Genomic DNA, 27,335 nt, shown 5'->3' with positions numbered 1-27,335 from the left:
CTCCATTCCAATATCTTTCATAACAGCAGTTAATTCTCGATATGAGCAAGGTAGAATATTTGATGATGGTAACAGAAACTCGCCTATCAATCTATAGCAAAAAATATAAGTTGTTAATATAAACAATATTAATGGTCCATTATTCACCCTTTGTTAACTATAAAGACATATGTGACATACCTTAACATACATGACATTTTTATGTTGGATAAACCATTCATAACCTTCAAGTTCAACAACAACAATACAACAGAGAGAAGAGTTGTTTGGGAGTCTTTGTATAGGGGCTTTTATGCCTTCTGAAGTAGAGGTACCTCGAGGCTATCATCACCATCATAATTTGATATGCTTGGACTAGATGTGTCATGGATTAATGTATTTATACCATCCTCTTCAATTGTGTTTTCTGGCGCATGATCGTCATCTTCCATGGGATCATTATCTTCACCTTGGATATTTGCACCTCCATGTTCCTCCACTTCGAAAACCATATTCTTCGGATTGTTGTGGTTCATATCATGTACTTCCCTGGGAAAATCAACCTATATAAAATTGATTAACATAAATAAACCATGATCATCAATTCATCATCAAGTGATTTCATATGTATATAAATTGTTAAAATGATACAATGAATGACTTACTAGTGGATGATAGTCATGCCCCCCTTCAATGTGACCATTCTCCCTACAATGTCTCTTAACTATTTTGATTAGTAGTCTTCGATGGTTTAAGCCCTTACAAATATTGCAAGGACAATAACATTTTCCATCACCTTTACTTTTCAAATTAGACCACAATCTAGCGATTATCTCCCTATTTTGTTCTTCACTTATATTATCTAACATGATCGTTCTTTGTAGGAAGCAAAAATCGGGCTATGAAAACTTCGGTCTACAACTTTCACAAACTAAGAAAAATTGTCGAAAGTACACAAATCTTCTTAGATCTAGCTAAATACTTTAATATTTTAAAAATACTTTCTTTGACTTTATTCCTAAGATTATTTGTAAAACTTTGACCAACCACCTGCAGGTCTTATTTCAAGATACCTTACCACATTACGCCACTAAAAGCAATTTCAAAACATATAAGCTAAAAGTATAGTTAAAATATACATTAGAATAAAAAATATACAATTTTCATACCTGAGCATGAGGCTATAACTCGTGCAACTGCCTTCTTGCTTAGCTATAGAAGCTCTCTAACAATCAAATTATACAAACTACAAGGCCTAACAAAAATTTCAAAACATATAAGCTACAAGTCTAGTTAAAATATACATTAGATTAGATTTAACAATAGCAAGCATTGTTATTCAGAATTAGATTCAACAAACCTTAGCAGTGTAAATAGCCATCTCCTCTAAACTAGACTACAGACACGAGGGACACGAGGGGGCATTCACATACTCTTCCCCTAAAGGTGTCCTGAAGAACAAAAGCCACTATTTTTGAGTTTGTGAATTGCACCTTGAGATGAATGAAGCTTAAAAGGAATGAAAATTGTTCTCATACATTTAAATTAGGATGTAATATTTATTCATAAATATATACCTTGCAAGCACTTAAAATTGTTGTTATATGTGTTGCAGGAAAAGAAGAAGTTTCAAGATAAGTTTACATTGTTGTTATATGTGTTGCAGGAAAAGAAGAACTTTACATTGCTTTAAATTGCCATTGATGAGTATCATCTAAGACTTTTACACACTTTTATATGTATGTTCAGTGAGCACAGATCAAGAACAATGGTAAATTTTGAAAATAACAAAACAAATATGTCATCAAATGGAATCCATAAGAGTGACGACGAGATAGTGAGATGGACTATTATAGAAACTCAGAGATGATAGGACATGACAAGATCATGTAAATTTACCATTTTCTAGAGGAGCATCATCATCAGAGGTTATAGAAGAGCTATCAACAATGATATGAGTAGATTTAACGACATTAAAATAGCAAGATCGCAATTAATTTTAGTGAAGAAGAAGATCAAAACTATGATAAATATTAGAGAGCATGACTCATATGATGAGGGGTAGAAAGAGAGATAATTTCACCTTTTTGTTAAAGGTATTTAGAGTGTTTGCAAGGCGATTCACTATCCTTGGATACATTCACAGCTTTTATTTGAAGGATATTCACCATATAATGATCATCAATTTACTATCTTGTCTAAGGGGTCCAAGCACTAATGTCAAAGACCATTTTCTATTAATAATGGTATCCTTGTTGCACATTGCCTTTTCTTGTAAAAGGGGATCTATGCGATGTTGTGGATATTGTGATTTGGTATATTAATATATTGGGATATTTCTTGGTAATGTGAGATCTTATTGAGATCCACCCTCTTGCCATGTTGGCCAATGGAGTTATGTTATTATATTGTAGCCTTCCAACAGATTCTTCCTCAAAGTTCATATATGCATTCATTATACACGATGACCTTCTATTATCAATATGAAGTGATGCATACATTCATACGATATTTCTAAAGAGCAATATTCTAATCATTAGCACTGATCAATAACAACTATGTCCTTGTATGTATTCAGTCAGATGCCTAGGTATTTTTGCTGTAGTAATTCAGGGATTCTCATAATAATCTTCAAATTTATCCCACTATGTTTGATAGTCACTATTCCTTCTCCAATCATTGCGTAAAGGTATGTACAGCTACACACGACATGTATATATTTTAATCTCTAAAAACTAGAGTGTTTAAAGTCTTTTCTGTCATACTCTCCAAGTATAGTTATTTGCAATGATGATGTGGGAACTACTGCCTTTTGCTCACCGCTTCACGTCCATCTGCATATTTGAGCAATTGTTATGGATATCTTATACTTGTTTTGGTCTTGTCAATATTTGTCGTAGGTAGAGATTCATATTTCTGTGTATTTGTGGAAAAGTCTACTTGAATTTTTAGAATTGATTGAATTAAAGTCAAATGACAAACAAAATTCCCATATTTGCTGACTATAGTGTAAGAGATGCTGAGCATGTAATTTCATGCTGCCATTTTTTCCATACCAAAATGGAAGTTCACAATCTTCTTCCTTAAGTTTCTCTCTTTCCAATATCTGACTGTGTGTTAATAGTTCCTTTGGTGAATTTGATCTATATGAAGAATTGCATAATATGTTGCCATACTATGCTGGTACATATGTTTCAATAGACCATCACTTGAAAAACTTAACATGAATCCTCCATCGTTAATTATGCTTAGTTGTAATATAGGAATTGCATCTCTTCTAGTCCTCATTTTGACATTGATGCTGACACTTGTGATCTAGCTCACACTTTTGACATTAATAGCAATATTTAATCATGAATCTCTAACATTCTCTTAATCAGTATATTGTTTGAACATAAGTAGTGGGTAAGATCTAAAAATTGATCATTGAGTGCATGAATCAAATTGGTTTTTAGGATTTAGAATGACGAAAAAATGAGGATTTACATACTCACACATGAAGATTTTGAAAGATTTCACATAGCCAAATACTTAGCGGGACTTCACATGCTTGTGAAAGATTTTGAAAGGGTGTGCCTTGATCAGCTTGTGGAATATTTTAAGAGGTTGTGCCAGATGAATGAAGGCAACAAAGAGAAGCTACAGATCGTCAACATTTTTGAAATGGGTGGGGTTGGCAAAACAACTCTGTTCGATGTGAGGGAAGCCTATGGAAATATAAGTTTTTCTTCTTTACAAATGAAATTCATCAAAGATCTATTCTAGATAGATCCATTCCATTTTCAATCTACAAAGAAAGGAAAAACTCATATAGTGAATTTCCTAGATAGGAGCAATAGGCTAAGTTTCCTAATCGTTCTAGATGATATTGATCAGGTGCAGTAGTTAGATGCTCTACTTATAACAAAAATTGTAAAGAAGTTGGTTTATAGCCTTGTAATAGTTACAACTTGTTATGTGGGGGTGCTTATAAATGCAAAAATTAGTGTTGCTTATAATCTAAAAGGGGTGGATATAGACAATGCCAGAGAGTTGTTTTGTTGGCATTCCTTTGGACAATCCCGTCCAGCTGAGGGTAATGAGAATCTGGTTAACTCCTTCTTGAATGTATGCAAAGGATTACATCTGTCACTTCAAGTTCTTGGCAGTCATGTTTGTGGAAAAGATTAGAATTATTGGAGGTTAGAATTGAATAAAGTTACCAAGACATTGCCTTGAGACATACAACCAAGCATAATTGTGTAGGTAATGTTACTTTTTTAGCGGGTGGCAACTGAGCCATTCAGTCCCAAGCATATCTTAAATCTCTTTTAACAAAGTCTGAACTGTAACATATATGCTTTATTTGTATAGAATCTTTATCTTTAAAAGGTTGTTTGAACTTCATGCTATATTATTGCTGTCAATAAAATGACAGTGTGGAGGAACGAGGTTGATGAGGTGCAAGGGTGAATTCTTTGAATCGATAAGATAGGTACCATACCAGGTCACATGTAGAACATACATGTAAGTTTGAGATAGATAGTTAGACTTTTAACTATAATCGTACTCATATTCCCTCTTCTTTGCAGGAACCCATGGACAAGAATCCATGTATATTTGATCAAACAAAACCACGAAAAGTTGTCTCAAATTGCATAAAACTGAGATATGATAAATCAGTCATGATTTTTCTCACATAGGGAATTTATTGAAAAAAATGCCAAATACACATTACAACTATGGATGATTGGTGGGGTCTCTTTTTTATTGGTGACATTTTGGTTATGGGAGCCAAGTTTAATCCTATTTTGAAGGGTTGGGGATCCTTTAAAAAAAATTGTATTCTTTTGGAGATCCTCTAAAAATCCCATTATGGTTGTGGGATCCAAAATAAATCCCATGGAGGTTTGGGAAGTCTTCTTAAACCGTAGAGTTTCAGATCACTTTCTAATGATCATTTCTATGAGGTATGTGATTTTTAAAAGAATTGGGAATCCTATTAAAATAATTGTGCAATCCAATTCAAAATTTGGGAGCATTCGGAAACCCCAAAGTTTTAGTTGGATTTTGATGATTGATCTTCTAAGGTTGTGGGTGATGATGTTTTTGAGAGCCATGTTAAAACCCATAGTAGTGGCTATGGGAGCCAAGTCAAAACCTAATGATGAGGTTCAGGGAGCCTTTCTAAACACTGTGGGTCTCCTTGATAGATAGAATAATTATGTTATGTGTGGCTTTAACATTGTGCTAACTTTTGGGCAAGTGGATCTTGGTTTAACTTTATTTTAGTTGTCAATTGTTTTCTTGTTTTGGGTTGTTGTCTTGTAATACTTTTTCTATTGTGGCTATTTATTTTAGTGGGGTACCAGGTCCCCTTAAACATTTTATTGTAAAGGGTTTTGGATCCCCTTCAAAGACTAGTTTTTCCATAATAAAAAATATTCCTTAATGTTACAACTCATCCACTTGAGTTATCCTACATTTGAGATTCAAACTTAATCAACTAATTACCATGGAGACTTGGTTCTAATGACTACATATCCATCATGTATTGATTTGCATCTATAGACTAACTTTCAAAGTGTGGAAATCCTTAATTTTGTAAGGATCAATAATTACTTTAGTGTAGATTAGGCTTTTATTTGTGAAGAGTAGATTCAGAATTTTACTGTAATGTTCCCTTGCTATAAAGACTTGTGAACATACGATGATTTCCCTTTAAACTAATGATATTAGAGTTCCTTCCTTGATTTTTTTTAGTGTCCCAATGAGTCACAATCTGATTTGTCAATTTGATATTTGTCTAGTGATATGGGTTTTGTACAGAATGGCAAAAAATACCTCTCATGCGAAAAATCTTCAAAAAACCTATAGGAGATATACTCATATAAAGTTCTAAGAGTATTACTAAGCACGATTTTACAGAAGCATTTTTTTAGAAGGTTTAGATTTTTATGAACATGGCATTGATATAGCAGAAGTAATGTTTTGAAATTCAAAGGCATCAAGTAGAATTTCTTATAATAGAACTATACTGATGCAACTGATTCCATGGCCTTGAATACGTGCCCTTGAATCAGAGAGAAAGCCGATGCATTTGCACTTCAATGGGAGCTCCGAAGGGAGATCATGACACATGAATCAATCGATTCTTTTGCATGAATACTGGAATCCATAGAGTCAATGCTTCTCCTAAAATCTTTGCACCCTCTTGCTTGTTTGCCTGTAATTTCCCCTTACTCCACTCAAAATGCTCGGCTCTCAATGGTGGCACCTTCCTTCAGAAACTCTGTCGCTCCATGTAGGGACCCTTGATCAAAAACTCTTTGCGCCTACAACCCGAGTATCTGCATCCCCTGAGTTGTCACTCGGATTCCCTCTCCCCTCTACCGAAGTTCCTTTCCCCTTCATGAACTCCTTCTCCCACTACATTCTCATGTCTTCTTTTCGTGAAGTGTATAATGACAACCAATGCACCTTTTTTTTTTTCTTATAACCCGACGACATCACAATCGTGACACTTGACATTGCAATTGTGACGTCGTCAAGCTATAATTCAAAAAAAAACCAAAAACAACATAACATTTTCCCACTGTCGCAAATTGGCATCGCAAATTGACCCCTAATCTATTAGTGCTAATATGAAGTACCCTTGCTCCCTTGGTAGAACTTGATCCTAATGCTGATATTTGCAATGGTACTACATCAGTACTTAGTTTCTTATTAGGAGTCCCTGTAGTAGGAAAATTGACTAACATTTGTATTGCCTCTTGTTCTCTCTCCTTGGGGGTCTTCTCCTCTTCCTTGTCTTCTTTAGTTCTTCCTTAATGAATTATAGTGATCAGAGGAGGTATAACTTGACTTTATGTTGTAGGAGCAGAGGTATCCCTTTGTCTTATTTTCTCCTTTGCTTGCTCCTTAGCAGTTGTAGTTATTGTCACCATGGAATCAACCTTATCAGATACATCTTATGCTTGTTTCTCTTGTGGTTTTCCACTTTAGTTGTTGAAATTTATGAAGGTGGTTCTTGCATATTCACTTTATCCTTGGTTATCTCAGCTACTGCCTTCTGAAGTTCCTTTACACTCACCAGAATAAGATTGGTACACAACAATAATTGTAAAGTTGTTTGGTGAAGGATCTTTATGAGATCTTCTATAGTTAATAGGTTGATGTTTTGACTTGAAGTATCAGGAACATCCTTCACAATTACCTTTTTTGTAGGTGTAGGTGTTGCATGTGGAGGACTAGGTGATGGCAATTGTGTGTCTTGCATACTCTATTCTTTTTGCTACTCTTCAGCTATTGCCATGTCACCTTTCTATGTTTCCTTCTCCATTGTTACTTCTTCCTTTTCTTTCCCTCCTTCTTCCTCCTTTTCATTTTTCTCTTCTTCTTCATCACTATTTCTTCCCTCAAAGAGATCTTCTTGTCCTTCCTTCATTGCAGTTAGCTCATAAATTAATTTCCACATTTGTGTGGACCTTTTCACAACATTCTCAATTCTATTTTGCAAAATGTTGAAGGCTCTATATTTGGGTGAAAATTTGCTCCCATATTTCTTACTAGCCTTAATTATTTGACCTTTAGTGAGGTTAGGCATTACATGAGCCAATGTTAACTCCCTTATTTCTTTCTTCATGTTTAGGCACTAATGCCATTTATTTTCAATAATGGAGTATAGCTCTTTAGGCATGGTATTGTCTAGTTCAAGTTGAGTAATCTTGAACTTGGCCATCATAGTGTAGATTGATTCTTCCACTATGTTCTACTCCTCTCTACTTAACTTATTGAAATCAATAGTTTTCAAACCAGTTAAATCTACATTATCCTTAATATTTTCATAAACATTTTCTAGGTTAGATTTAGTGGGGTGACTTACGACTCTAAATTATTCATTATCAAAATTTGTTCTTTCCTCATCTAACTTTGGAGGTGCCATATATTTTCTTCTCTTTTTCTTTGCTAGCCCTCCTTGTTCTATAGCTTTCTTCTTTTCTTGTTCTTTGCAACCTTAGTTGTAGCCCTTGTATATTCCCTTGTGGTAGGCTTTTCTGGGCTAGGCTTGACCATTTTCTTTTTACATTTTGGCTATGTAGCAGGCTATTTTGTGCTTTCCTCTTCTTGGGTTCTACCTTAGGTGCTTCCTGCTCAACACCTTCTTCTTCTTTAGCATCTTTACCCATTTCTTGGGTTAATGCTAGTGGCCCTTTCCCTTGTTCTTCTTCATCTTCATCTATGTCTTCATCATCATCTTCCTCTACCTTTGTTGTACCCTCTACAAATTTGGCCTTGAGCTTTCTCACCAATTTATCCTTTTTCTTTAAAGTAGAGCCATTCTTTAATTCCATATCTACCTTTGATCTCACCACATAATATGTGCCAAAATATGGTGCACTCTTGTTTACTTCTTGTGCTAGTAGAGCTATTATGGCTGCAGATGCCTCATCAATGTTTATTTCATAACCAAGAGGTCTAAGCCATCTAACCTTTGGTATGGCTGCTTGGATGTAGGTATAGTCAATATGTATAAGAAAACAAACATCATTCACATGTTGTTCAACTAATGAAACAAGTATCCTCAATCTCTATTTCATGGATTTCTTGAAATCTTCAACATAACTAGTCATTAATGTCTCAAAATTTGCCCCCATTTGTTCAATATATTCATTTACCTAGGCTACAATAGTCTTGTTTGTCTTCTAGCTAACTTTTCTAAAAGATGGGAATTCATTCTATACATAGAAAAATATACAAATCAAAATTGCACCAAATTTACATTGTGCTCCCTTAGTTCTCCTTATTGCTCCTAGATTTTCATTGATTTGCTACAATTGCAGTTCAACTAGATCATATGTATGATCCTTTTTAACTAGTTTGTAACCAACATCTACTGCAATGCATGGAATACTGTTGAGTTTGCTAGATTGGTAAAACTTGTGGGATATGACTCTAATAGCAAAATCAACAAGAGGATCCTTGATAGTATCTATGGTCATGCTTTTCTTGTTCCATTTGGCTCATGTATTCTTCTCAATAGCTTTCCTAGATTCACTCCTTGGGGTTTTTGGTTGATCTAGGGTTGGATACCCTGGTACCCTATGAACAATCCTCTTTGATATCTTAATCGATCCATCTTCTAATTATAAACTTCCATTATGAATCCTACTCAACATAATTCTGATTCATTCAATATTGAAAATAGTAGGGAATTCTAGGGCACGAGTTAAACCCTTCCTCTCAACAATTTGAAACTCTTCCTTTAAGACTTCATTTTCACATAATTTATCATATGCTTCCCTAATCTTGATATCTCCTGTAGCACCTATCTTGTAGTTATAACATCTCCTAACATCTTGCACCATTACTACCTTAGGAGGAAGTATAGATAGGGCACTGACTAGGTCATTTTGTAGGCAACTTTAGGGATAGGCTAAAAATCATGTTGCTTAACTTCATTTGACACTAATTAGACTTCAAACAACTCTTTCTATTGAGGTTTCCTAGAATTGGAGGCCATTTCTTCTATCTAGGGCTTAAGCATGAAGAAATTTTGAAGTTTTGTAACTCAACACTAGTATAAATACCTTGAAATTGATGAAGTTGTGCTAAATCTACATAGAAATATGTTCAAATGCTTGGAATACCGCTTGGAATTTGTTCAGCTCTCTTCTTTGTCTTTTCTCTTTGTTCATGATGAGGAAAAAATGATTAATAAATGCAACATATACCCATTTTTCATAGCATTTAATGCTTAATGTGTTTACTGCTATCCACTTGGCTTCTTAATCATTTCTACTTTACTCAGCTTCCATTGGTTTTCAACCACTCGGCATGCACTAGAGTTCCCCTTACTTGGCTTCAACTAAAATTTCCCTTCACTTGGCATCCACTACTAGCTTGGATGCAACTAACAACTCGACTTCTACTTATTTTGGTAGATAACTTGGCACGTACTAGGATTTTTACTCGGCATTTGAAGGCAACTCAACAACACTTGTAAAAACTTGAAGTTTTAACTTTGCATCCCTATTCATGCTAGTCTCTCCTTTTCAGTACTTACTTTTCTTGGAACTAATGTATGATAAAGCTTTGTATATCAGTCCCACATGCCCTCTTTTTCTTAGTTGGATGAAGTGTGACCACTTGACCTTTTGGGTGAAGTGATCCCTTCATTGGATGTGTTGCTTCCATCTTTATTCTTTCATGTCTTATTCATTTCTCTTTTGATGTGTTCAACATCTATCTTCTCTTTTCCTTTGTTGAACTTTGAGTTGATTGCCTTTGACCTTGTTGGACAATTTTTACTGATAAGACTAGTCTTCAAACAACTTAAATGTGTGGTTTGGCTCAACCATCTATTGTAGTTTCCACTAAAATGTGTTCTTATGTAATTTTCAGGGATGTGTCCATATTCTTGATAGTAGTGATAGTTATATCTAGTGTTGTAGTCCCAATTATAGTGATGTCAATGATTATTTTCCCTTGTTGGTTGATTAGGTGTCCACATAGGCTTTGATTTGCACTCAAAAGAATATGTCCACACTTCTTGCAATTGTAGTAGTGACCTTCAAATCTTGGTTTCCTGATAGTTCTAGTGCTACAATCATGTGCTTGATGTCCTTATTTGTTGCACTTGTGATAGTGACCCATATTTTTAGGTTTGTCATGTTGATGAGTATTCTTTCTCATGCACACATTAGAAGTATGTCCTTTTGTACCACAAAAATGACAAGTGGATTTAGTGTTCTTACCTTTGTCACTTCTTTCTTTTGGAGTCTTGGATGACTCTCCTTTTTTTAGTGTTGGTGTATCATAGTCCTAAAGTATCATTCTTGGCTCTTGGTGATTTTGGTAGCTATTCAAGATACTTGATAACCTCATTGGGTTTTTTGAAGCTTTCTACAATCTCCTTCTCTCTTTTGAAGTCATTTTGCAGTTGTTCATTTTGCATCTTTAGAGTGGAGATCTCAATGTCCTTGACATTTAGCTCATGATGCACATTCATCATCTGACGTAGAGTGTCTAGCTACATGTTGGAAATTCTTGCAAGTTGAATTGAATTTTCTTCCAACCTATTGCCAAGGTTTCTCTTTTCCTCTTCTATCATAGACTTATCTTCAATGGCTCTTTTCTTCTATTCATTCACTTCAAAAAGCATCATGGCTTGAGATTCTTGTTCAAGCTTTAGATTTCTGATCTCTTCTGCTTGAGCTCTATTCTTCTCCATCAGATCTGCTATTGCTGCATCAAACTCTTTGGAATATCCATTTTCAAATACTTTTGAGGTGTCAATATCCTAATATTGTGTATCATTCTTAGCTATGGAAATCTCTCTTCTTCTCTTTACGAATTTTCTCAGTTCTTCATTGGCTTCTTACAAATTGTGTAGAATGTGTTGTATATCAATCACTTGGTTTTCTATGATCTTCCCAAGTTTGTAGACTTCCATTTCTAGATTTTTTTCTCCAAGTTGTAAGGCTTCTCTCTATGAGAACTTAGCTCTAATACTAATTGTTGGAATTTACAAGTGGGAAGATTCACTTCTAAGAGGGGGGGTGAATCAGAAGTAACAAACTTTAACCTCTAAAACTTTTAACTAAGATCATAAACATGCATCTAACATATCTAGTTAAAATGAAAATAAAGACATGCATGAAAATAGATAACACAGGAATTTGTTTGCCCAAAAACCCTTCAAAATAAGAAGGTAAAACTGGAGTGGTGATGACACCCACAAATTATCACTATACCAATATGTAACTAGTTAAGGTTACAAAGTTTGACCACTTCCAATGATCTGCCCTATGAAAGGCCTACCCTATTAAAGGCTTTGCACTCTGTTAAAAGTGACCTATCTAAACGATTTACAAACACTCACTTGGAATGTTACCCTGTTAAAGGATTTACAACCCTATTAAGGATCTATAATATGGCTGCTACATCATAGGATTTTCATTTTTAGAATACAATGGTTAGAAAGTATAGCAAAATGTCTTGACCTAATGACTTACAATCTTCAATTACTGATTCCATATCCTTGTTCTGCCCAATCTGATCTGATCCTTCCTAATCTGATAACTCTCTGATCAAAGTGTTAATGCTCTATTCTAACCAACTAGATTATGCAATGTTGTTCCTTCTCTAAGTCTTTACACCCCTCTAAACTTCACTAGCATTCTATCATGCATTCCATATATCTCTCTTACACAAATTATGGGGTTTCAACCTCCTTATAAAGGCTTTGAAGACTTTGGGTTAGGTATGAATCCATGATCGATATTCATCCATCTTTTCCTTCTCAAATCTTTATGCTTGTCCTATTGGTTGCATGCTTTCTCCATTTTTTCGATTGGCTACATGTTAATTACTTAGGGAATGTAAAAGATTCAATCTTATGTTTAACATCCTTCAAGATTCATCTTGAGTCAGCTCAAAAATGGTTTACATTTGAGTTTGTGAAGGGACAAACTCATATGTTGATTCTGTGTTACTTGGCACTTACTGATTGCTGATGCTTGGCACATATAGGAATTCTATCTCACTTAGCTCCTATAGTAACTTTGTCTCGCTTGGCATCTATACTTTACTCAGAACCTATAGTAACTCAGTATCACTTATCACTCGGTATTTGATACTTACTCGACACCTAAAGTTCACTCGACACCTATTGATTTTCTAGCTCGGCACATATTGTAGCTCAACATCCATATCATACTCGGCATTAACTTAAAAATTTGTTAAGTGTGTTGACACTAAATTGTCAAAACCAATCTGAGACCAATAGTTATAATAATAATCATATTTATTACTATATTTTATTTAATAATAATAATTATAATAACTACTATATATAATAACAATAATATAATATTACTAAATATAATAACTATTATTATATAAAATAATAATAGTTAATAATAATAATCATAATCATATATAATAATAAATAATAATCATGCCCACACCACCCAAATTTTTGTTTCCCTCCAAAATTTGGTGGTTTCCCTCCAAAATTAAAATTTCCAAGGCAATTTCTTTTTGGGTACCCGGTTAGTCTTGGTATTTACCAAAGTTGTTTGGTCAACTCAAAAAACATGTTTGGGAAAGGTTTCACTAACATTTAAAATTTGAGTACCCATTTGACAATATTATTTTGATTGAAATTCAATGAAATGAAAAGGATTTTTTATAAGATTCAAGATTCCATCGATATAATTGCTGTCAAATTTTGAGTTTGATAAGTATTTATTAGTTAACTTTTAATGAAGATGTTTGTAAAGTGTTGATTGACATACTAACTGAAAAATAGGTGTAACTTTCAAATGGTATAACATTTTTCAAATCCAAAAGTTGCATCACATTCTATGTTTCACCTAGTATAAGGAAATTTTTTTATTAATTTGGTAAAGTTTATGATTAGTTATGATTAGTTATTAATGAAGATGTTTGTAAAGTGTTGATTGACATACTAACTGAAAAATAGGTATAACTTTCAAATGGTATAACATTTTTCAAATCCAAAAGTTGCATCACATTCTATGTTTCACCTAGTATAAGGAAATTTTTTTATTAATTTGGTAAAGTTTATGATTAGTTAAGGTGGTCAAACACAGGAATTTTTTTATTCTCAAAAAGTATATTTAATTATTTATTTGGAATAAAAATACCCAAAAAATATGCAACACATCCGAACATGAGTCTGCTTTTTATATCTATAATTATATTTAAAAATATTATCATTTGATTTTGATTAAGGTTGTTAGAATACATCTACATTTTATTTTTGCCTTAAAATTTTTGTAGTACTCCATTAAAATCCAAAATTTTGACCAATCAAATAATGTTTCCTCTAGCTAAGGCTTAGTAGTTCAGAAACTATATTCAATTTTCTATAGATTATTTTCTTACAACATTTCAATATAAAGTGTAGAACCACTTTAAAATTATGTGTCAAGTTGACTTGACCCTGATTTGCTAATTTTTCACTGCCACTTAAGGCCATAGTTTGGTTGACCATGATCCTACACATACCCTAAATGATATCAGAAAAATAATAAAATTATATGACATTCTAGAGGAGAGTGCACTCTTTGAAAATGTATAATTTTTCTCTTGGTTAGAATAGATTTGTTTTGAAAAATATGGTGGGAGATGAAAACTACTGATTTAAGGTGAGTTAAAATTTTAATCAATGTAAAAGAGAAAATATAGGCCTAAATCCAATTTTTATTATTGATTGTTCTAGTTATATATGTTATCTATGACATAGACTGAGATCAAAGGGAAATAATTTAATTTCCATATAGTTTATTGAATGTGCCGAAAGGGGTCAAAGGTTAACCTATGACCACTTTCAATGCATTGCATGACAATATACGTGCCTAGGGGCCCTAGGACCCCTAGGGACCAATTTGGTTGGCTCAAATATGTTGATAGGGGTCAGAGGTTAACCTATGACCCCTTTCGACACATTTCATGACAACATATGTCCCTAGGGGCTCTAAGACCCCTATGGACCCATTTGGTTTGTTTTAATGCATCAAAAGGAGTCATTAGTTAACCTATGAGCCCTTTCGACCCATTTCATGACAACATATGTCCCTAGGGGCCTTTGGAACCCTAGGGATCGATTTTGTTGGTTTGAATACATCAAAAGGGGTCAAAGGGTAGCCTATGACCCCTTTCATGACAACATATGTCCCTAGGGGCCCTAGGACCCCTAGAGACTCATTTGGTTGGTTTGAATGCATCAAAAGAGGGCATATGTTAACCTTTGAGCCATTTCAACACGTTTTGTGACAACATATGTCCCTAGGGGCCCTGGGAACCCTAGGGACCAATTTGGTTGGGTTGAATGGGTCAAAAGGGTTTGGAGGTTAACTTATGAACCCTTTCGATGCATTTCATGACAACATATATCACTAGGGGCCCTAGGACCCCTAGGGACCCATTTGGTTGGTTTGAATGCATGGTCAAAGGTTACCCTATCACCCCTTTTGACACATTTTGTGACAACATATGTCCCTAGGGCCAAAGGAGCTCTAGGAACCCACTTGGTTGATTTGAATGCATTGAAAGGGGTCGTAGGTTAACCTATGACAACTTTCAATGCATTTCATGACAACATGTCCCTAGTGGCCCTAGGACCCATAAGGACCCATTTTGTTATTTTGAATGTGTCGACAGGAGTCAAAGGTTAGCCTATGACCCCTTTCGACATATTTCATGATAACAATTGTCCCTAGGGGCCCTAGGACCCCTAGGGACCAATTTGGTTGGTTCAAATGGATCGAAAGGAGTCATAGGTTAGTCTATGAGCCCTTTTGATGCATTTTTGGATAGGATATGTCCCTAGGGGCCCAAGAACCCCTATGTATGCATTTGGTTGGTTTGAATGAATTGAAAGGTGTCAGAGGTTAACCTATGAACCCTTTCAACACATTTTGTGACAACATATGTGCCTAAGGGCCCTAAGACCCCTAGGGACCAATTTTTTTGGTTTGAATGCATCAATAGGGGTTAGAGGTTAACGTATGACCCCTTTCGACGCATTTCATGAAAAAATGTCTTTAGGGGCCCTAGGACCCCTAGGGACCTATTTGGTTGGTTCAAATGCATCGAAAGGGCCATAGGTTAACCTATGACACCTTTCAAAGTATTTCATGACAACATATGTCCCTAGGAGCCCTAGGACCCTTAGGGACCGATTTTGTTGGTTCAAATGCAACGAAATGGGTCATAGCTTAGCCTATGTCCCCTTTCGACACATTTCATGACAATTTTATATTTAACAATAATAATCATATATATTAAAATATTATAAGTAATAATAAACATATTTATTACTATATTATATTTAATAATAATCATAATAATAAATATATATATATTACTATATATAATAATAATAATCATAATCATACATAATAATAATAGTTAATAATAATAATAGTTGATAATTATAATAATCATAATCATATATAATAATAATAGTTAATAATAATAATGCCCACACCACCCAAATTTTGGTTTCCCTCCAAAATTTGGTAGTTTCCCTCCAAAATTAATATTTCTAAGGCAGCTACTTTTCGGTTACCTGATTAGTCTTGGGAATTACCAAACCTGTTTAGTCAACTCAAAAAGGATGTTTGGGAAAGCTTTCATTGACACTTAGAATTCCAGTAGCCATTTGACAATATTATTTTCATCAAAATTCAATGAAATGAAAAAGGTTCTTTTATAAGACTCTCAAGATTTCATCGATTTAATTATTGTCAAATTTTGTGTTCGATAAGTATTTATTAGTTAATTTTTAATGAAGATGTTTATAAAGTGTTGATTGACATACTGATTAAAAAACAACAATAACTTTCAAATAGTATAACATTTTTCAAATCCAAAAGTTGTGTCACATTCTATGCTTCACCTAGTATAAGGAAAAAAATACTGATTTGGTAAAGTTTTCAATTAGTTGAGGTGGTTAGACATGGGAGTTTTTTTATTCTAGAAAAGTTATAGTAGAAAATTCATATTTTATTATTTATTTGGAATAAAACCATCCAAAAATATGTGACACATGCAGGCATGAGTCTAATTTTTATATCTTTAATTATATTAAAAAATGTTTTTCATTTGATTTTGATTAAGGTCATCAGGAATACATATACATTTTATTTTTGCCCTAGAATTTTTGTAGTACTGCATTAAAATCCAAAATTTTGACCAATCAAATAATTTTTTCTCTAGATAAGGCTTAGTAGGTTAGAAACTACATTCAATTTCCTATAGATTATTTTGTTACAAATTTTTGATATAAAGTCCAAAACCACTTTAAAATTATGTGTCAAGTTGACATAACATTAATTTGTTGGCTTTTCACTACCAATTAAGGCCATAGTTTGGTTGACCATGATCCTGCACATACCCTAAATGATATCAAAAAATTATAAAATTATATGACGTTCTAGACGAGAGTGCACACTTTGAGAATGTATAATTTTTCTCTTGGTTAGAGTACATTTGTTTTGAAAAATGTGGTAGGAGATGAAAACTATTGATTTCAGGTGAGTTAAAATTTTAGTCATTGTAAAAGATAAATTATAGGTCAAAATCCAATTTTTATTATTAATTTTTCTAGCTATATATGTTATCTATGAAATAATCTAAGATCAAAGAGAAATAAGTTGATTTCCATATAGTTTTGTGGTGGGAACTAAACCCCTAATTTTCATCATTTTTCAGCAACTAAATAATCATCTATAAAATTTAGGAAAAAAGTACCAATTCTTATTCCAAATAATTATTAAAATTTATAATCATAGACTTCATCCATTTCTATGCATTTCATTATTTTACTTCAACATCAAATTCTAAATAATAATACCACTTTTATGTCATTGAAGGTGAACAATTATACTTTTTTTAGCCTTTCCATTTACAAAAGGGTGACATAGGTTTGTGATTTTACCCCATGAACATTGACAGTACACACATCACTGTGGATGAGATGGAGGATCCATTCAATGATCAAAACACTATTATTCATAGTTTTTCTATTGAGAATTTAGTTGATTATCATATCTCTGATGAAGAGAAGGAAAAAGGAAAAGAGATGGAAGAAGGTGGAGAAGAGAAGGGAACAAAGGAGATAAAAGAAGATCTTATGAGGAATGAAGAGGTTACAAAACCTTAATAGATCATACTTACTTCAAAGGTTATCCATTTAATTGCTACCCCACAAGTAGCCACAAAGAAAGAAAAACATAATAGAGAAAGAGGATAGCCAAAGTTTTCAATTATGATTGGTGACTCCTACCAAGGATAAAAGAAAATAAACTCCTATCTCATCTAAATCACCACTAAAATCACTCTTAGGAAGCATGATGAGTAGAAAAACCTTGGTAGCATTAAGAGACCCTAGGATTGATATATTTAGTCATATTCTAACATTTCCACTAGAAAAAAAATATTGAAAAGAAGGAATCAAAAGAACTCAGTAAATTATTGATAACATGACTAATGAATTGTAGGATATCATTCTAGTCCAAGTCAATAAAGAAAATCTAGAGAAAAGAGAAAAATATGTAATTAATGCTATTGATAATTAGTTGAATAGCCTTTTGGAAGTTACATCTACCAAAACACAAGTTAGCATGATGCATAATTATCTGACACTATATGCAATAATCTCAGAGGAAACTTAGTGAATCTTGACAAATAGTTAAGAAGAGGTTTCACTAAGGGAAATATCTTGTATGGCCAATGTTCTTTATCATACAATTATATCAAAAATATCACATAAGAACTAAAGGGAAAACATGTAGAGTTGTAGAATATTGTGAATGAGCCCCATATACCCAATGTCTAGATGAAAGACTTAGAGAGAAAATTGGGAAAATGAGTGATGATATCAGTTTAATTGAAGAAGGGAAACAATAATAAAAAGATTTTCATTGTTGAGAGAACAACTCATTCTAAGAATTAGTCATACTCAAAAGCATTTGGATGAATACCTTAAACCTTAGATATCATATGAAAAGTTTGTATATTCATATTTGAGTGCAGTTGAGTTAGCATCCTATGGACTATGTGCCCTTATCAGTGTATTAGAGTGAGTCTACAACATGTGGGATAAATAATTTGAAAATTTGAAGACAAAATTTTATGATTATATCTCATGCCTATCAAATTATTTAGATTAAAAATCTAGAAGGAAAATTTTCAAAATTTTGATTTGTATATAGTTCTTGACTCACTTTGTCATTGATGTCAAAGGGGGACTCTATTGTATGTAAGTGTGAGGAGGTATAAGGTAGAGTATAGACTAAGGGGAGCATGCATAATATAAAAGATGTTTTATAATATAAATGATCCATATTTTGAAAATTTTGTATGGCCATGTGAAGAACTTCACAATTTTGTAAACTAATTTTGGAACTTAGCCAGTGTCCCATATATTTCCATCAATGCCAAAGCTGGAGGTCATTGTCAATTTCGCTGAGAGGTGAATATATAAATAACAAAAGCTTTTAATTGATAGCAACATATCATCTATATTAAGTAAGTAAGTTTTGAAGACAAACTTTTGGTTTGAAGATTTAGAAATTTTTTAAAGTTCTACAAAGAATAACTAATAGCAAAGACACCTTTTTGATTTGCAAAGTTTACAAATAGTGAATTGGAACATGCACACTTGAGGGAAGATAAAACTATGTATGATGATCCTACACCTCAGAATGCATGTCATGATGATTTTTATGGACACATATATCAATGACTTACTAGGTATAGGTTTACAAAGGTAGAACAAGATAGAGTTGAGTAAATTATATTTTCTGTTAATGAATTATTATTTTTTAGAAAAATAATTACTTAACTAAACAAGTAAAACATCCTATATGTTAACCCTAACTTCAAAAAAAGGCAATCTTGTGTTTTGGGACATGTGTGAAGACTTGAAGGCTAACATGATGGATTTGAATGGTATAAAGGAAACACTACTATATGAATAGTTGTGTGATGTATTTGGACATTGAAATGAACTTGATATATTATATGAAAATTATGTCAGAGTAGACTAAGGTTAGTACATGTGAAGTTGTGTACCAAGGGCTACAAAGGACAAATCAGATATTGAAGATATCAATATTATCAAGAGTTATTTGTATCTATGACTTTTGTGTACATAATATATAATTGTATATGAAACTTTGATAAATGGGATAATCTTGCTACTTTTTAAATTGCAATATCAAATACTAACAAGGTTGAGGCTTCTTAAAAGGCCTAGTCTTCTAACAAGGATAGAGACACTATACAAATGTTATAGACTACTAAAATAGTCAATATATTTCACAAGATACTTTTGATTAATGATCATTTGATGGGTGCCATCCCACCAGGGTTTTTCCTTGGCCACTATTTCCCTAGTTAGCAAATAATGGTGTTACGATTTGCTATGTGTTACTAATATATTTACTCTTCAGTTTAATCTTATGTGCATGTTCTAAGATTGTTAATGATATCCATAATTGGGAGAAAATTTGTGAAATATTGATTCACTCCCCCCCCCCCCCCCACCTTCCACCCCCATTATTATTTCCTATTTCTAATAGCTCAATCACCCAATTTGTGACTATGTATCGATCTAGGATGGTGTACCCTCCTCTGGAGACTAGGTGGCTAAATAATTATGAAATTTCTAAGGGAACTTCACTAGGTGGTTGAACAATTATTATACGATACTTTCCCCTATACCAATACAATATTTAGTGTTGGTACTATACTTCATCTCCTATCATACGACTAATGGGTGGGTCTAAAAGAATAATTCATAACACTATGATACAACACTTTGTAGATATTAGAAATATTGTACAATAATTTTCACAATAGTGGTATGATATTTCAAAACTATCTTCTATGTTTTTTGTCTAGCCTACTTAAAACACATTAAAAACACACAAGTGCTCAAAATTCTCAAAAATAGATCGCATGTTAGTAACTCACTAGTGGATCATACCATGGGGATCAATTGTGTAGCTAGCTACACTCAAATCGATGCCTCTCAATCAGAATCCCATCTCTCTCTCTCTCTCTCTCTCTCTCTCTCTCTCTCTCTCTCTCTCTCTCTCTCTCTCTCTCTCTCTCTCTCTCTCTCTACTCTATTGTCATAATGTCTAATATGAAAAATGATTTGAAAATGACTCCTTGGGCCCCTTACAAAACATTTTGACCTAATTATAGAAGTCCTTAAATTTGTGCAAAAATTGCACCCTCACCTAATTTTGATGTCTTCGATCCATTTTTGGGATCACAATCAAAATATAGGTTCATTTTGATGGACAAAATTGTATTTCAAAATTTTTCCTTCTTCTATGCAGTTGGTTGACCTTCTAAGGCTTAATCTTCAAACTTTTCTAAGGGATTCTTCATTTATTTATCATTTCTACACCCTTCTTCTCTTATCATTCATTTCATTTCACATTTCCCCTCATTTTGACCTATTTTTTATGCTTTTTTTTCTTGGTCAAATTTAGTCAAACTAGGGCATATCATCATTGTTTGGATGTCAATCTTTGGTATTAATCACTTATCTATCATTATGGACCTTGATTTATCTTGATTTGATCAAATCTCACCCATTTCTACATCTCCTCTACCTCATTTTTATTGCAATCATGAGGGGGAAGGAATATTCTACCATTTTTTTTGTTTGTTTCATATTGATTCTACCATGGCTATATACTCTCTTAGGAACATATGCTTGACTATTCCATTTTCTCTTGATTTGGATATCTCTTGAGAGATTATGCTTGACCTTTCCATTTTCTCTAGGTTTATTTCTCTCCTAGTGTTTAGTTTTGTTGCTAACTAATTATGCATTAAGGATCTCCTATCTCTTTGTTATTCATTCTTTGGAGTCCAACCTCTTTATCAACTACTATCCTACACTCTTAATTCTTTGACTTCAAGTGTTCCTAGATCGATCACACATTAGTTAAAGAGGAGAAAATATAATCACCCAAAAGTGGTCATCTAGACTATAAGCCTCATTTCTAGCAATTTTTGCTAAAATTACCTATCATTTATTACTTGATCAAATCTTCACTTTTCTATTTATTGAATCATAGCCTATGGTTTGACCACTCTATCTTATGTCTTTTATTTAGTTTAAAGAACTTTATCCCATTTAATTCCCCAAAACCCTCTTATCCTAAGTTTGCACATGAAAAACATTATTCCTATTTTAAAAATAAAAGAAAAGGCTATTTGTCTCATACGAGGGGTACACCTTTCTATGTGAGAAGATTATTTATTTTTAAAATAAATTTAATTATCCTCCACACATCTATTGCCTATAAAATTCAATCATTGATCTTTCTTAGGTGAGATTCTTGTGCACATGGATCACTCAAGGTTCAATTCTCCACCCTTGATTATGCCTCTTGATCTCCATCATTCATTTTTCTTTTAAAGGAATCTCTCTTTGCACCCTCTCATCTCTTCTTCACTTATGATATTATTATGCTATAGGTTTCCTTCATGGTTTTGGGGCACTCATCTTGCATTTACTTTGTACACACATTTCATTCACTTAGTTTACTTGCATTCTAGCTTCATGGCATTCTTATCTTAGTTTCCTTTATTCTCTACCATTGATCACATCGATTAACTAGGAGGTTTTGTAGTACTTCATTATTTTTAGTTTTATCTTTAGATTGCATTGGCATTTCATCTCATCTTTGATTCTTGGATAGTAGCATACTTGGTTTTGTCTTGGAATTTGCCATTCTATGGTGCAGTTTGCAAGGGTTGTATGCTAGGTTAATTTTAGAGCCACTCTCATAGATATTGCACATATTAGATAGAGAGCTCTAAGTCACTATTCAAGGTTCCTAATCTATTGCATCCCTTTGATAAAATATTTTAGAGAAGTGTACTTATTTTTTGTGTACACCAATAACCTTTCAACACTACTGAGGATGAGGAGGATTTTGACAAAGAATCCCCATGTTTCAAAGCTTTTGTAGAGAACATTATCCATGTTGTGTGTACTGATACTAAGAACTCACCTTTGAAAGCTTTCCCTAAAGAAACAAAATCAAGGAATGAGGAAAATAACAAAAGGATTTTTCTAGTTGCCAACCTTGTCAATATGAATCAGGTTAATGTGAAGGTATTGGTAGATGACCTAAAAGGGGTGGACATGTAGCCTCCTCTAGGTGTTCTACAAAAATTGAAGGATATTTCAATGTATACCTTTATAATATAACAATGAACCTTATTAATTCCATTAAAAAGCTTAGTATAAATTATAGAGCCCTAAATGCCAAAATGGAAGAAGTTGTGAATAAACTAAAAAAGGGACCTAAGAATGATGTTGTAGGGTATGGCATGGAGTAGAAAAAAGTTTTGTAGGGTTTGGTAAATAGAATTGAAAATCTAGAAAATGCCACAAATAACAATGTTAAAAATTACAAGAATCTCTTGGAGTTTGAAAAATAATTATTAGCAATATGATTTGAATTCTGGCAAGATGATGGTGTTGGACTTGATTGATCCTAAGGTAGTGGAAGAGTCTTCTGGTAGTAAAAAAAGAACAAGGTCTATGACAAGAAAGATGAAGACCAAGAATTATGAGCTTAACAAAGAGGATGTCAAATTGGTTATGGATAACATCAAAGAAATGCATAAGGAGATGGATCTTGAGCCAGCTCAATACTTGGTTAGTTACTAGAATTTCTTAGTGTCCTTTTGTTAGATTTTTTGAGTTTAGGTGGTGGGTCTATAGTTGTTCTTCATTGGCATTTCTCTATTTAAGTGTGGTCTTGGTTATGTGGTGGGTTATAGGATGTTAGGAGTTATTGCTTTTCATTTTAAGAACTATTTCAACTGGTAAATTTTATATTGTTAATATTTTGCAATTATTAGTGGGGTTTTGGGTTCCCTATATAAAAAAAAACCTTTTTTAACCCTTAATCAAAAAACAATATTGCAATATCACATGATGGTCCAAGGTAGAGAATGAGGGGAAGACTCAATAGAAAGAAGGTGACCATGGCTCAGACAAATCTCATAGATAATCCTGAACTAAGGATAATTCAGGTTGCTAAAGCTCTTAAAGAGCTAGTTTAGGTTAAGGTCTTTCTATTTTATTTCCTTTTTTTTTGTATATTGGTAGGTTTGGTTTAATGCTACTTCAATTTACTAGTTTGTTTGATGTTATGCAAGCTTCTATATTTTGTCAGCATCATTCTTCTTTCAGACATTTCAATTTATATTTTGTAATTTGATACTTTTTGGGTTTTGGGTCCTTGTAAAACTTGCTTTTACCTTAATCCAAAAACAATATTACAAAATATATTTTAGATATCTCTAAAGCAGCTCAATCCCTTTTTCAGTTCTAATACATAAAATATTATCTTTAATAAATGTATTAAATTACTATTATAAAGGGCGAAAGGAGAATCCATATTAGGAATACAAGCCTTAATAAAAAAATAGGCCAACTATAGATACATTTGACAATTTGTTGATGTCAAGTTGCACTAAGGGTATCCTCAAAAATATTTTTCATTAGAATAAAATGACATATCCTTGATCTATTTTTTAGAATGGAGGGAGTGATCAATCTCTTTATGGGTGCTATAGAAATCATCCTTTTATAGCTAGCCTAATAAAAAATAGCCATATTATTTAGCTTCTCCTCCAACTTTCCTTTTCTTTATAAATTCTATTCCTAGATAAGAAAATTCCATCAAAACTATGAAAATTGTTTTATTTTATAATTTAATTAATATATCAAATTCAAATTAGAGTTAAGAAATATTTAATTAGTGAGACCAAAGGTAAGAAATCTTTAATTAGTGAGACTGCATACTTTCTACAACCTCCATACTTAGTAAGGTTGGAGGAAGGAGGAACCATTTCTTTTTTGCAACCCTATAAAGACTCTAAAAGAGAAACTCATCTTCAAGCATAGTTATCATAATTAATAAAATATTATAAAAATGAGAGCTACAAATGAGTAAATAATTATATGCCTCAAAATCCTTGCTCCATTCTCAAACCTTGCTAAAAGTTTACAAGGACACCTCTTTAATATTGCTTTTTATGTGTGGCGTTTGCTTGAATGTCTCTATATTTAAGGATAAAGAATGCAACTGCCAAATGAAAAATATCTATATAATTATAGTTAAAAAATTTTAAAATAGAATACACCATTTTTTGGTCATCAAGAGCAAGGCAGACTATTTTTTTTTGTTTTGATACAAGGAGTTAGACTAGATTAGTGAGTTACTTCACCATGCTCTAGTGAATGCAATTTCCTCTTCATATTGGACATCATTCATGCATTGATCCTCCTCTTTGAAGAAAATGCTTTTTCATTATTGATATGATTATAGATAAGATCAAACAAATTAATAGTAGGAGAGTTATAAAAATAATATTGTTCTAGGATCTTGAGAAAAAAAAATTCTACGTTACTGGAAATCTATGATTTGATACAAATGAATTTATGCTCTTTTCTACAATTTCTTTCTTGGATGACTTTTAAAATTAAAAAATGAGTGGAACGATCAAATTCTAGTGTCATGACAATATAGATGCCAATAAATTGTAAAAAAATACCAAACAGTTTACTTGGAATAAAAAAGAATAGGAATGATGAAGTATGCATACTTTGAACTCATTTTAGTAATTAAAATGATGATATATGGAATAAGTCGAGCACAAGATACTAAAGTATTACTATTTTCAAATATTGTCATAAACATACTGAGTGTCATTGCAAGAAACAAAGATTCGCATGTGTCAAATATACCAAAAAGTATGAGCATTGTCCCTAAAAAGAAATACACTCTTCCAAAAGCAAATGAATTCATAGGATCTTCGTCAAACTAAAATAGAGAAGTCTTGGATCTTTAAATAGCGCTTGAAGAGCACATCATGGAAATTAAATACATCTTTCAAAAACTCCAACCTAGGAAGAATGTCGTTATTGAGGCTAGGGTTCACCATCAATGTAAAGTGTGATGAGACACAGTTAGTCACAACTATCAAGGTTTTTAAAGTATGTTAATTAAATCCCCAACCTCATCTTTTGTCTAATTTTCCATGTAGGAAAATAAAAAGATCATTGGGAAAAAGTAGCTTTACCAATGGAAAAATAGGAATTTCTTAGTAGGAAAGTTATTTTAATAGATGTAAATAAGGCAACCATAGTATAAAGAAAATATTTGACATTTTTTTTGTTATCAAGGCTTGATCTATTGTAAAATAAAAACTCAATAATATTAGTCCCCACCTTAGATAGTAGAAACTAATAAGTTAATTTTAAATTTTATATATATATATAGAGTCCAAAGTCATCATAAAATGAAAAAAAATAGAAACATGAGATAAATTTAATTTTTAGTTGTTTCCTCACATCTATGTTAATTATCTTATAATAATACATTAATAAGAATGAACCATATAAATGATGAAAATTAAGGATTTATGTTTGATATTAGGTGAGAAAATTATTCTCTATTATAGAACACTATAGAAGATCTTGCTCCATATGACTATTATAAACTAATATGTGACACAATAAAAAAAAAATATGAAATAAGATGTGAAATCATTTGTATATGTTTTTACATGTTGGACAATGAAGCATTGTTATATGAGTAATAGCTTTTCTTTTTGAATGTGAATGGTTCATGATTTTGGATTTAACATTCTTACAATTCACAGTTAATCTGTCTAGTTTATGTTACTATTATGAAAAATGAATAACGAAGAGGACAGAGTTGGAAATAATAAAAATTTCTATTTATCATTTATCATTTAGAATGGTATACAAGCATCCGGCGCAAGGTCTTATAACCGAGTGTCGTTGAGGGAAAAACATGAATCGGAGACTCGGATTTCCTCCCTGACAGACCTATCATTAATGAATATGACGCCGCCCCCTACAGACTCTTTAACAGTTTCTCCCTACTGAACCGGAGTTGTAGGACTGCCTCTCATGCACACCACCAGATTTCCTTTTACCATATTTAAATCCAACGCGCCTCGCATGCACAAGTTTCAATGTATGAGGGTCATTTGCGAACTCTAGTGCTTCATTCACCATAGAGAACTCTTATGTCTCCGAGCTTCAGATTGGCTACAAAATGTCTGTCCATGGAACTCACCCCTGCCGTCGTGATCCATGGTTAGACGTTGTGAAGATTCAAAGGTTCCACCGACCCGTTGTTCCCCGCTGCGCAGCTCATGAAGATGCCTCTTTCCACCACACGAAAGGTCCCAAATGTGATTTCGTCCTGATGAAAGTGCACACCACCGCCACCAAGAGAGAGCGAGAGCACATCCATGTCTGCGAGAACATGTAAAGACTGTCCCCATAAAATCAAAGTCACGACAGCAATTTCTATAAAATATGGAAAATTCAATGCGAGTCAAAGCTAAGGAATATAAACCAGTCAAAGTAGTTGATTAATTATCATTAACTTAACAAAAATGATACATATACATATATGCTCAAATCTAAAAGAAACTATAATTGCATTACCAAAATACCATAATGTATTGATTATGTCGACCATTTCAACGGAGGCTCCAAAACCTATCTAAGAACACAAGGGTGAGAATATTTTAGTAGTGCTTTACCACCCTATCATGAAGTTCTTAAGCTTCCCTGAAATCTTTCTTGATATAAAAGATACCCAACCCAACAATGAGGAAGACTAAAATAGCAAAACTACGAGTAGTAATGGAATTGTGTAGCAAAATAGTCTCATGAATTTTCAAGTGTTACTAAACATAGCTCAACAACATAGCAAAACAACCTTGAATGGTGATGGAAAGGGAGCATACCT

The sequence above is a fragment of the Cupressus sempervirens genome, chromosome 10 (assembly GCF_028749045.1).
Source record: "Cupressus sempervirens isolate cs-2001-9-10 chromosome 10, ASM2874904v1, whole genome shotgun sequence".
NCBI classification, from domain to species: Eukaryota; Viridiplantae; Streptophyta; class Pinopsida; order Cupressales; family Cupressaceae; genus Cupressus; species Cupressus sempervirens.
Note: the sequence above shows the minus strand (reverse complement) of the source record.